The sequence below is a fragment of the Myodes glareolus genome, chromosome 9 (genome assembly GCF_982192425.1).
Source record: "Myodes glareolus chromosome 9, mMyoGla1.1, whole genome shotgun sequence".
NCBI lineage: Eukaryota > Metazoa > Chordata > Mammalia > Rodentia > Cricetidae > Myodes > Myodes glareolus.
In genome coordinates this window covers 32,847,232-32,857,844 of record NC_142034.1, presented here as the reverse complement: position 1 = coordinate 32,857,844, position 10,613 = coordinate 32,847,232, and the positions used below count along the sequence as shown (strand labels likewise).

At 43.2% G+C, this 10,613-nt stretch overlaps 1 long non-coding RNA gene across 1 annotated transcript; it reads left to right on the top strand.

The window, feature by feature from the left end:
* The first annotated feature begins 883 nt into the window (after positions 1-883).
* LOC146893246 (uncharacterized) lies at positions 884-7,927 on the top strand. Its single transcript, XR_015003429.2, has 2 exons — positions 884-3,234; positions 7,602-7,927. It is a non-coding gene; the product is annotated as an uncharacterized LOC146893246 (long non-coding RNA).
* Positions 7,928-10,613: the final 2,686 nt, after the last annotated feature.

Genomic DNA, 10,613 nt, shown 5'->3' with positions numbered 1-10,613 from the left:
GAACCAACTTATTAAACTTCTTATACCTTACCTGCTCTGGTAAACTAAAACCCCCTAGGCTATGAAGCTAGATAAAACTTGGCTCCCTCAAGTTGCTCCTGTCAGAAATTTTGGTCATAACAATTCCAAAAGTAACTAATTCAATACACTTTGCAGAGTGGACATCAGCTGACCAAAAAGAAAGGGCTTTGAATGAAATGTCCTCAGGCCGGCACCGTGAAAGAGACAGCAAGCAGAAAGAGATGACAACTTGGAGAGTCACTGCTCCAAGGTAGAACCCATCAAGGACTCAAACAAAGCCTAGTGTCTACCATGGTCAATAGAAAGAGCAGACACAAGATGAACAGAATGTGCAGCTCTTGTACGTCATGATGGAAGCCAGAGACTTACGTATGGGTGGGGGGGGGGGCGGTGAAATGAGGAACTAGAATTTCCTGAACTCTTTCCTTTTCCCCTTTGCAGGCTCGGCACTTAGAATGAAAGCCTAGAGATGTTACACGTGAGTGAAGATCGGTCTCACCTGTAGGTCGACCAGTTCACTTTCTCTGATGCCGCTTTCCTGGCGACCAGCGAGCCCCCCACAGTTTTGAGGTGATATTGCTTTTATGTTATAGGATGACTGTGTATCTTTCTGAAGGTGTTACGTACTTATTCTCAAAGTGTCCCTATTGGTCAGCTACATGGCCTGTTAACAGTGTATCCTGGGGAATTTATAGGAAAATGTATAAAATTAAAATACAGTTCTGCCATCAACCATTTTTAGTGCTGACAAAAACACTAAAACATTGTTGAAATGAAAACATTTCAACGTCTCTTTTTTTTTAATTTTCTTGACTGTCATTTGACTTTCGAGGACTTTTTTTTCCAGACCTGGTCACAGAAAGCCTTCAGAGGGACAGTAAAGTGGAAATACATTTGTCTGTCACTGAGAATCTGGATTCCCACTGCTGATCCAGAATAACTTGGTTCTTTTAGACACATCTCTTAGTTCCAGTGGTCATTGAGGCCAGCTTGCTGTGGATGCAGGAGTCTTAGACACAGGGCCAAAGATCTTGGCTCCAGTCAAGTTTTAACAATGCCTAGATCTGTGATCTTGACTTCTTTCCTTTTGTTCTAAGCTTCACTCCTGAGAAAGGTGCTTATTCGTCATCTGTTTAACTAGTACCTGTTGACCTTCTAAGATGTGTTAGGGTGTGTGAGGATGAGGCTGATGTTTCATGGTTGAGGGTGGCTCAGATCTATGATCTCAGCTAGGGAGGCAGAGAGAGGAGGATCATGGATTTGAGGTCAACTTGAGCTACATAGCAAGACTCTGTCCCCCCAAAATATTTCATGGACCTATCTCAGTCATCTTTGGTGTGGAGAGTTGAACCATGACCTCTAAGATGTGTGTCTACATCCTAATCCCTTGTGCTTGTGACATAGCTGAAAAATATGTCTTTGGAAATTAATGTAAATTAAATATCAGATAAGATTATCCGGGAATATTACAATGAGTTCCATGTCCTAGGATTGTATCCTCATGAGACACAGAGAGACCATGGGAAGATGAAGGCAGAGATAACATTGTAATGCATAACCCAAAGAATACTGATGATACCAGAAGCCAAAAGAGGCAAAGAAGGATTCTCCTCCAGAGCCTTTATGCAGGGATCACATTATGGCAGACACCTTGATTTCAGACTTCCGGCTTCCAAAACTGTGAGAAAATACATTTCTGTTGTTTTCAGCCCCCAATTTTTTATGGAAGCTTTAAAAATCTAATTCATTTGGGTTCAGGCCAACCATCTGGCAGCGTACTTCTCTTTGTGTGGGATAGCCACTGGTGGGTGCTCTCAAGACTGTTACAGGGCAGTGATGACATTAACATTTGGCTGCACTCAAAGGTGCTGGCAGAGGGTACAATCCAAGATGGCCCCCTCTGCTCAGGTTTACATGGTCTCTGCACATGACAGTGCTGTACAGGGGACAGCTGTCCTACCAGGAGGAAGCATTTGCAAGCAAAGCTTTAGTGAAAACCTGGACCAGTCACATCCCTCTCTTCGGAGAGTTTGACTCTGATGTATACATGAAAGAAAGACCCTGGTTTTAAGGAAGCAAAAGGAGGCAAAGTGGAAAGTTGACAAGGGAGGAGGGAACCCAAGTGTATAGAGCATGAGCTGCAAAGGCCACAGGCATGGTCATGGCGTGGGTAGAGTAGGTCCACGCTTAAATATCGGTTGCTAGGCTGAGATACTGGCCAAGCATCCTGCTATAATCAGTGACCTCCAGGTGAACAAAGAGGTCTTGTCTAAAAACAAGACAAGGTGAACAGTTCCTGTGCAATAGCACATCACACACACACACACACACACACACACACACACACACACACACACACCCCTATTGACTTCCTTTACATTTATAGTTTCTAAGTTTACATAATCAAGGCATTTTTGCCATTGTCAAGACAGAAAACCATGGAGGACCCTGACATCGTCCTCTGGCCTCCACAAATGTACACGGGGCATGCTTACACATGTATGCACCCTACACAAATGTGTCCATCACACACATGAAGAGGAGGAGGGGCAGGAGTGACTCTCGGGCACAGACTCAGGGAAGAACAAAGAGACCAGAACAGAATGTAGTTCTTCATTCTAAGAGCTTCAGCTGAAGTCGTAGGAAAGCTTCAGAGCTCCAATGGACCCTTAAGATCATACTGGGAAGATCCTTGTGTACCACCTCCTCCTACCATTCGCTGGGTTTAAGCTGCCCCTCGGCCTCTGCACGTCGGAACCTGGAGGGAGCATCTCTCTTTTGTAAGGTGTTTGAAGGGCTCCACAAGGAACCTCCTGCATCTAAGAGCTTGAGCACACAGGTGAAAGTGCGCTGCCGGGAAGACGAGATGAGTGAGTCGGCACAGAGTTCTGATAACAAAGCCCTGTACCCTCGCAAGCTTCGCAGTTGGCTGGGGCGTGCTGCAGTGATCTCAGACAAGCTGCTTTTCTCTCCGCCTAGCTGTAGCTCATTCTTTTGAGCAGTTGAAGACTATCTCTGGATCCAGGATCTCGAATGATGGGGGCTAGTCATACCTTATTTAATGATCTCCTTTCTGTTCATTTATGTTGTCTCTGGCTTCTCAGTGTTACCAGAAACATGGAAGTGAAAGGAGGCTGTGAGATGATGCAGCGAAGAAGAGTTCTTGCTGCACCTATGAAGCCTGGGACTCCATTCCCAACACCATCTAAGAAGGTGGGCATCCTGCAGATTCCTGGACTCCAGCTCTGAGGGATCACATACCTTCTTTTGGTCTCTATGTGTGCCCTTGTGTACACATGTGTGTATATATACAGTCACACACACACATGCAAATGATTTTTAAACATAGTGTAAAATTCCTTCTTGTCTATAGAAGAAATGCACCCGATCTCACCTGAAAATTTTCTTGTGCATACATTTTTATGTGCTCAGAATGTCTGTAATGTAGCATTTCCCAAAGCAGAGGTATTTAGGAAAGAATATGCACATTTAAAATGTTGGCATGTATCGATCACATTTCTTTGAAAGTACTGTATAGTTCTTACTTGAACCATAACATCAGGATGGTGACATCTTTCTCTTATCCCACCCCCAGAGAAGTGCCAATGACAAAGTGTTCTTTAAACGGGGAGAGGGTGCTGCTGAGCTTGCTCAGGAGTTCAGAGCCCTTGCTGCTCTCAGAGGGGACACAGTTCTGATTCTCAGAACCCACATGGCTGTAAGAACAGAGGATAACTTTTGCCTCCAGGGAATCTGATGCCCTCTTCTGGCTTCCATGGCTATTAGGCATGCATATAGTATACATACACACATGCAGACAAAAATTCATACACATAAAATAATAAAAAAAAACCTTTAAAAATCTTCTTTATGCTTTTGCTGGCCTGAGAAGGTATAAAATGTATTATTTTATTTTGCATTTTAATCAGTCCTTTCAAATATTGGCCTTTTGACTCTTATTTCTCAGCCATTTGGGGCATCTGCTGTTGTGATTTATCAAATTTCCCTTTCTTCAGGGTTACATTATTATGTATATATATAGTTATTGATTATATATAAATATTATATGATATATAATTACATATCGTATGCAACATATATAATTAGGCATATATTATTGATTATAAACATTATTAAATGTTATATATTATATTTATATTATGTATAAAATACAAAAATATTATATATTTGATTACTGAGTATGTTATGCAGCTCTCTTCATTACATTGAATCTCTCCAGGAGGCCTCATCTTACAGAGGCTAAGTTTGCACATGCTCAGAGTACCTGGATCCAGACTTTTGTCCATGTAGGAGAGATAAGCTGGCATTGCCACTCAGCTGCTGTGTTCTGATACACAACCCACTGCATCTTCAGCACCCCACATCCCTTCACAGACCTGGATTCTCCATCTGTTATAGTGGGCATCTTCTTTTCGTGCCTTTCCTGTTTTTCTTTTATTCAGGCCCCATCCTGATTATCAAATATCATAAACAATGTCTGGTCTGCAGCCTCGTTCTTAGCGTACTCGCCACATTGGCTTTTCCCCCTCTTTCTTCCCAGTTATTCTGGCATCTCTTTTCATAGTGATTGGGAGGGTGAAGGGGGCAGGGTCGCCCTCTGGAAGTTCCTGCCCTCAGATGGTTTGTGGCTACTTCTCTGCCAGGTCCCTCTGCTGGTGCTGTCGGCTAGTAGGGCCTTGACTCTGTAGGGCTTTGGCTCTGGTTGTTTGCTATGTGTATTGTTGGGGTGTGTGCAGTGGGAAGCCAGACGAGACAGAGCTGATTCACATGTTTAAGCTGGGTGATGAATTCTGACTGATTTTTGCTGATACTGAGGCTTCCAAGGCCACCTGAGGCAATCTTCCTATCTGCCACTCTCTGGCATCAAGGAACCTCCTCAGGAAAGTCACTCTTCCTGTGTCCCTTGGGTTTCCTCCCCTGTCCTGATCTTCCTCCTTCCCCCCATGTTCCTCTTCCTGTAGTGGTTTTCTTCTCCTTCCTTCTCTCTGTCCCTTCCTCTCTCTCTCATCCCGCTCACATAACGTGGACTGACCTTAAGCTATGCAGCTATGGATGACCTCACGATGCTACAACCTTTCCCTCCCATGTACTGGGTTAGAGCCAGTTTCAGGATACCAGCTTATCCAGTGCTGGGGATCAAACCCAGGGCTTCATGCATCTCAGGGAAGCACTGAACCAACTCAAGTCCTCATGATTCTTACAAGGAAAACCAATGTTCTGGCTCATGATTCACAGATAGAAGTCACGTTGCATGACTTCTGGGTAGAAGCCAAAAGAATGAGCAGGCCCTCTTCTTGACTCTCTTTGCCCCTAGGCCCACAAAGAAATCTAAGAGAATATTCCATTTCCTCAGTCACTCTAGAACTCCCTCTCATATACCTGGTATTATTGTACCTACATAGGCATTTGAGTTCCAAAATGCTTGCTATGTGTCCTCTTTGGAACACATAGATAGAACAGAATTAACGCTGGGCTAGCTGAGCCTTCCCCGAGGACATGGCTTCCCCCATTTCCTGACATGTAGGAGGTTTTGTTTTGATCTGTATATGAACCATGAACCTCTAGGCTTATGTGTTTGAATGCCTGGTCCCCAGTACATGGTGTTGCTTTGGAAAGTTATGGAACTTTTCCAAGGCAAGGCCTGACTGGTCAAACTAGGTCTCTAGGGACAAGGTTTTGAAGATTATGCCCACTTCTGATTCCTTCCTGCTCTCTGCTTCCTGACTGATACAATACGAACAAACCATAAGTTCCCACCATTATGGATGGAGCCTCTTCTGTCATGATAGACGAAAATCTCCTGCAAACAAGAGCCCCAACTAATCGTTTCTCCTGCTAGTTGCTTCTGTCTGCTGTCTTGTCATGGCAATGGCAAAAGTAATTAATATAGCCCTCAAGGAGTGTGACAGCCCATGCAGCTTCCAGAGGAGACTTCCTATATTACTGGACAGGAGAATCACAGACAGAATTCAAGATAGCTATATGGCCCTAAAGTGAAGTGAAAAACCCAGAAATAATGGCAAAGTAAGGGAATCCTGAGCTGTACATGATAACTTTGCCAGGATGACCTCTAATTGGGCCCTCAACCACATATGTTTAAAGAAAACAGTCTTGCCAGTGGAAAGGAAAAAAGAAAAAAATAAAACAAAAAACGAAAAAGAACTGAACTGAAGGAAAAGCTGCTCCATGTCACAGGCTGAAACAACATATGTAATTTGAGTCTAAGCAATTTTATTGCCTGTTGAAAAACAGCATTTTTAAGAGGAATATAACACAAGCTAGGATCGCCGCAAATCAACAGGATGGCTAGAACCCAATCCCAAATTTCTCTATAAAATAGCGATAACAACTGTCTCCTGCAGGTGGTTGTAAAAGTTAAACAAGATGATTTGTTTAGTATGGTGTTCAAAAGTACCTGGCCCTTCCCTAATGGATGAGTCATAGCTTGTATCTCCTTGGTTCAGAAAAGCCCAGGAGCTGCCAAATGTAGTAGCCACCGCACGGGAAAGGAAAGTATGCCCGCTGTTACCAAACTACTTCAGGTTCCAGAACACCCTAAGCGTTGGCTCCACTGTTGCAAAGGAGATCAGCACTTAAGTTATTTGTCAAGGACGCCAATGAACAAAGGGCTTTCTAAAGCATCACACAAAATAAGCCAAATGTGGAAACAACAAGATTTAGGAGCCCCGGCTTTAGCTACATCACAGACAGGTAGACACAAGTTCCACCTGCAGGGCAACAGTAAAGACAAGAGACTGCTTAAAAGGAAGCTGGACAGGGCCCAGCTTCAGAGTTTTTGGAAGACAGGTTTGGATCAGACTCACAGAATGCAGCTAACTTCTCCTAGTGCTGCTCAAAGCCAAGGTACCTGTTTAGGAAAGGCTCAAAGTAGCTGTTCCCTGTCTTGCAGTCCCAGGTTCTTGGTTCTTTATCCCATTTCTCCTTTCAGTAGGAAATTTCTACAGAGATGATCCAAAGTTTACTCCATTCTCCACGGCCACAATTATCAACCCAAGGCTTTAACAATATAGTGAGCATGCCCACCTTGTTCTAGGCAAGGAGACCTCGCTTTCCTAATCCAGGACTGAGGCCAATTGACTCAAGGAAGTTTGCCTATATCAGACAGCAAAAGCCTTGGTCCCAGTGAATGAATATCCTTGCTCAGTTATTCCCCTGCATCAAGGTTAGACACAAATTTGATGTTCAGGTCAGAAGGCAGGGATGCCCCATGAATGTAGCAACGACTGTCTTGTTTGGTTTGCATTTTAATATTTCAACTTTAGAACTGCCCCTGGAGTCTAGGCCCTACCATGGTATTAATGAAATTCTTACTTGCATAAAGGAGGATTGGTAATATGCAGAAGAAAAGTTATCTGGTGATTCTTGGCCAAAACCATTTTACCCTCTTCTTATCTTCTTGCTATCTCCCACTAAATTACCCTTGTCCTATATTTTGTTGCACTGTTCCATATGCTGTCCTAATAATATTACAAATACCACTTCATTTAGTCTAACAATATTGTAAGCTACAGACCTTTGTTTTCACCCCCATTCTGCAGATGGAGAACTGCCTGTCTAAAGAAATCAAGAGCTGATAATCAGCAGAGTCAAGACCCAAATGTGACCACATGGATTCCGTGTTGATGGTCTTAATCATTGTCCTCTGCTGTCCCCAAGTGGTGCCTCCATCATAGGTATTCAGTAAATGAGACCAATTATAACTAATAATGGCAATTATATCTTCACCACACATTGAAGGCAATTAAATAATACATTGTCGGTTTATCCACTCAACTAGCAGATTATGCAAATGGGCCACATGCTTGCATAATGGAAATGTGCTGACAAAATGGAAAAAGTAAAAATGAAGCCGTTTCTCTCTGCACCCTTCTGTGGCGTCTCTCCTCATTGTACCAGCACCTGGTGCTAGACAGACACTGAACAAACTCCTAATAATGTGTAGCTCACACTGGTCATAGGCTATAACGACAAATATTAGCATCGATGTTACAGATGATAGAGTAGATCAATGTTAGATGATAGATTAGATCAGTGTTACAGGTAACTGTTATGGGTGACAACTCCATATTAAAAAACAAGTGCTCTTGGGACATCTGGGTACAGGCTCTCCAGACTGAATGACCTGACAAATTCTACAGTAGGTGGAGGTAGTAGCTGTGATAGGGAAGTTTTAACTTTAACATAGTAAAAATTACATAAAACAAAACAGGTTATCATATAGTTATAGTTTTCCTTAGTGATGATAAAAGATAAAGTAGATATAAATATTGTTACTGTAATTCTTGCTTGATACTTGTTTTGTTATATGTAATTTTACTATGTTAAAGTTAAAGCATTCCTTTTTGTTTAAACAGAAAAGGGGAGGTGATGTGGGATTCCCCTCTGTATGCTGTAAATATCATTGGTTAACAAAGGAACTGCTTTGGGCCTATAACAGAGCTATAGGGAAACAGAGCTAGGTGGGGATGACTAAACTGAATGCTGGGATAAAGGAGGCAGAGTCAGAGAGAAGCCATGTAGCCCAACGAGAGACAGATACGGGAACTTTACCAGATAAGCCACAGCCACGTGGCAATACATATATTACTGGAGATGGGTTAAATTAAGATGTAAGAGTTAGCCAATAAGAAGCTAAAGCTAATGGGCCAAGCAGTAATTTAAATAATATGGTTTCTGTGTGATTATATTGGGGCTGAGCAGCCGGGAACCAACAAGCTGCCGGCCTCCCTCCAACAAGTCAGCTCTGTAATGCCCTGTGATGACACCAGTGGTTTATTCTGTCTTTGAGGACTGGAATTTGCTGGGAAATTGGTCAAGACAGTTCAGCTTGTCAGTCTTGCTCTCCAGTTTGCTTAACTCAGAAATGCGGCAGGGGGATTAAGAGCCCCCAGTTGGCCTGGCCTGCTATTGGTGCTGGCTACTGCCAGCCTTTAGGATCTGGGTTAATTCTGTTAGGGAAAGCTTGTGGAAATAGGACCAAAATAATCACTAATGCACAATGTACCAGGCCACCGTGTTCCAGCCCCTTTCCAGTTTCCTTTCATGTTGAATTCACTGCCTTTACTAAGTGGCCCTTCTCAAAGCCAGTCTTGTGACTAATGGGCCTTTGATCAGGTTTTGCTTCCTGACAGCTGTATGTATAAATGAATGTTTATCCCAATTAAGTAATGAACAACGATTCTTCCTGCCCCTCTGACTGCAAAGTGTTCCCTCATCTCTAAGAACCCCTGTTGTTCTTATGTCAGGGATAATATCTCCTCATTTGGAAGAAGGCTGATCGGAGGATGCACCATTGAAAATGCTTTGGAGAGAAAGAGCAAAACTTAAAAAAAGTAGAATCTGCTCCCGTGCTATCCTAGCATAAAGGGAATGAGAGTTTATTTATTTATTTTTTGAATGCATGCAACTGAGAGCATACAAGATACTTTGCCTTTGTGATTTCATTTTATCTGCACCCCGGTCTCGCTGATCATTATATCCGTTATACAGAGGAACAAAATGAAGCAGGGGTTTAAATGATCTGCTTGTGGTTCTGTGGCCTGCCACCGGTTGAGTAACAATTCAAACAGCTCAGATGCAGATTCTCAGCACCTTGAGCGATCATTATTTCTTTCTCACATGCCATTGGTTTTGCAGGGTTTGACTGGCAGTTCTGCATCTAGCTAGATTTCCAGTCTTGAATTGCTGTTTCATACTCTTCCTCTTTATGGTGGTGAAGATGGAACCCAAGGGCCTTCCACCCTCTAAGCATGCACTGTCCCACAGAGATATACCTCCAGCTGTTCTAAATCCCTCACGAGCTGGGACACTTCCTCTGCAAAGTTGAGATCTCCCTGCACTTTATCTACCTACCTGACAAGGCTGTTGGAACGCAGATCAGCACATGACAAGGTGCTGTAAACACCGTGGTGGATTCTCGGCATGTTTGTACACAGCCTGTGTGTCTGTTCTGTTCTAATGCTGTATTCTTTCCCTTACTCGAGGTTGCTTTGCCAATAACAGATTTGTTTTCACTATTAAGGATGATTTTTGTCTTGGAGTTGGAACAGAAATGGCAATTGAATGTGCTTTCATGGGAATTTCAGAGATTCCTTTTTTTTTTTTCTCCTCTTGGTGAAAAAAAAAAAAGAAATAAGATCCAATGGAACAGCAATTAAAGCCATGGTTTAAGAACAAATGCGAATAAGGCATGGATGATATCATGCACTGGTTGGAATTTCTCTTGTTTTCTCAGGCTAGTGGAGTGGGGTAGCCCTATGGAATCCAAACCAGCTGTCAGCGCCTGTCCAAGAAGCTGCCGCTCCCATGCATCTCTCTGGTGAATTCCTCTTTCCAATCCGAACCTGTTGTACTCAGGTCCCTGTAGAGCCCAGAGAACAGTGAGAGGAGCGAGCATTGCGTTAATCATGTGGGGTTTGTAGGGTGGCAGAGTGGACTTGTACCATGTGGCAATTTCCTGGAATAGAGGCTCATCAATCCTACAACTGAACTGTCTGTGCTCCAGCAGATTCCCCGTATGTCCCTTCCAAAGCCAGGTGAACTGATGACCA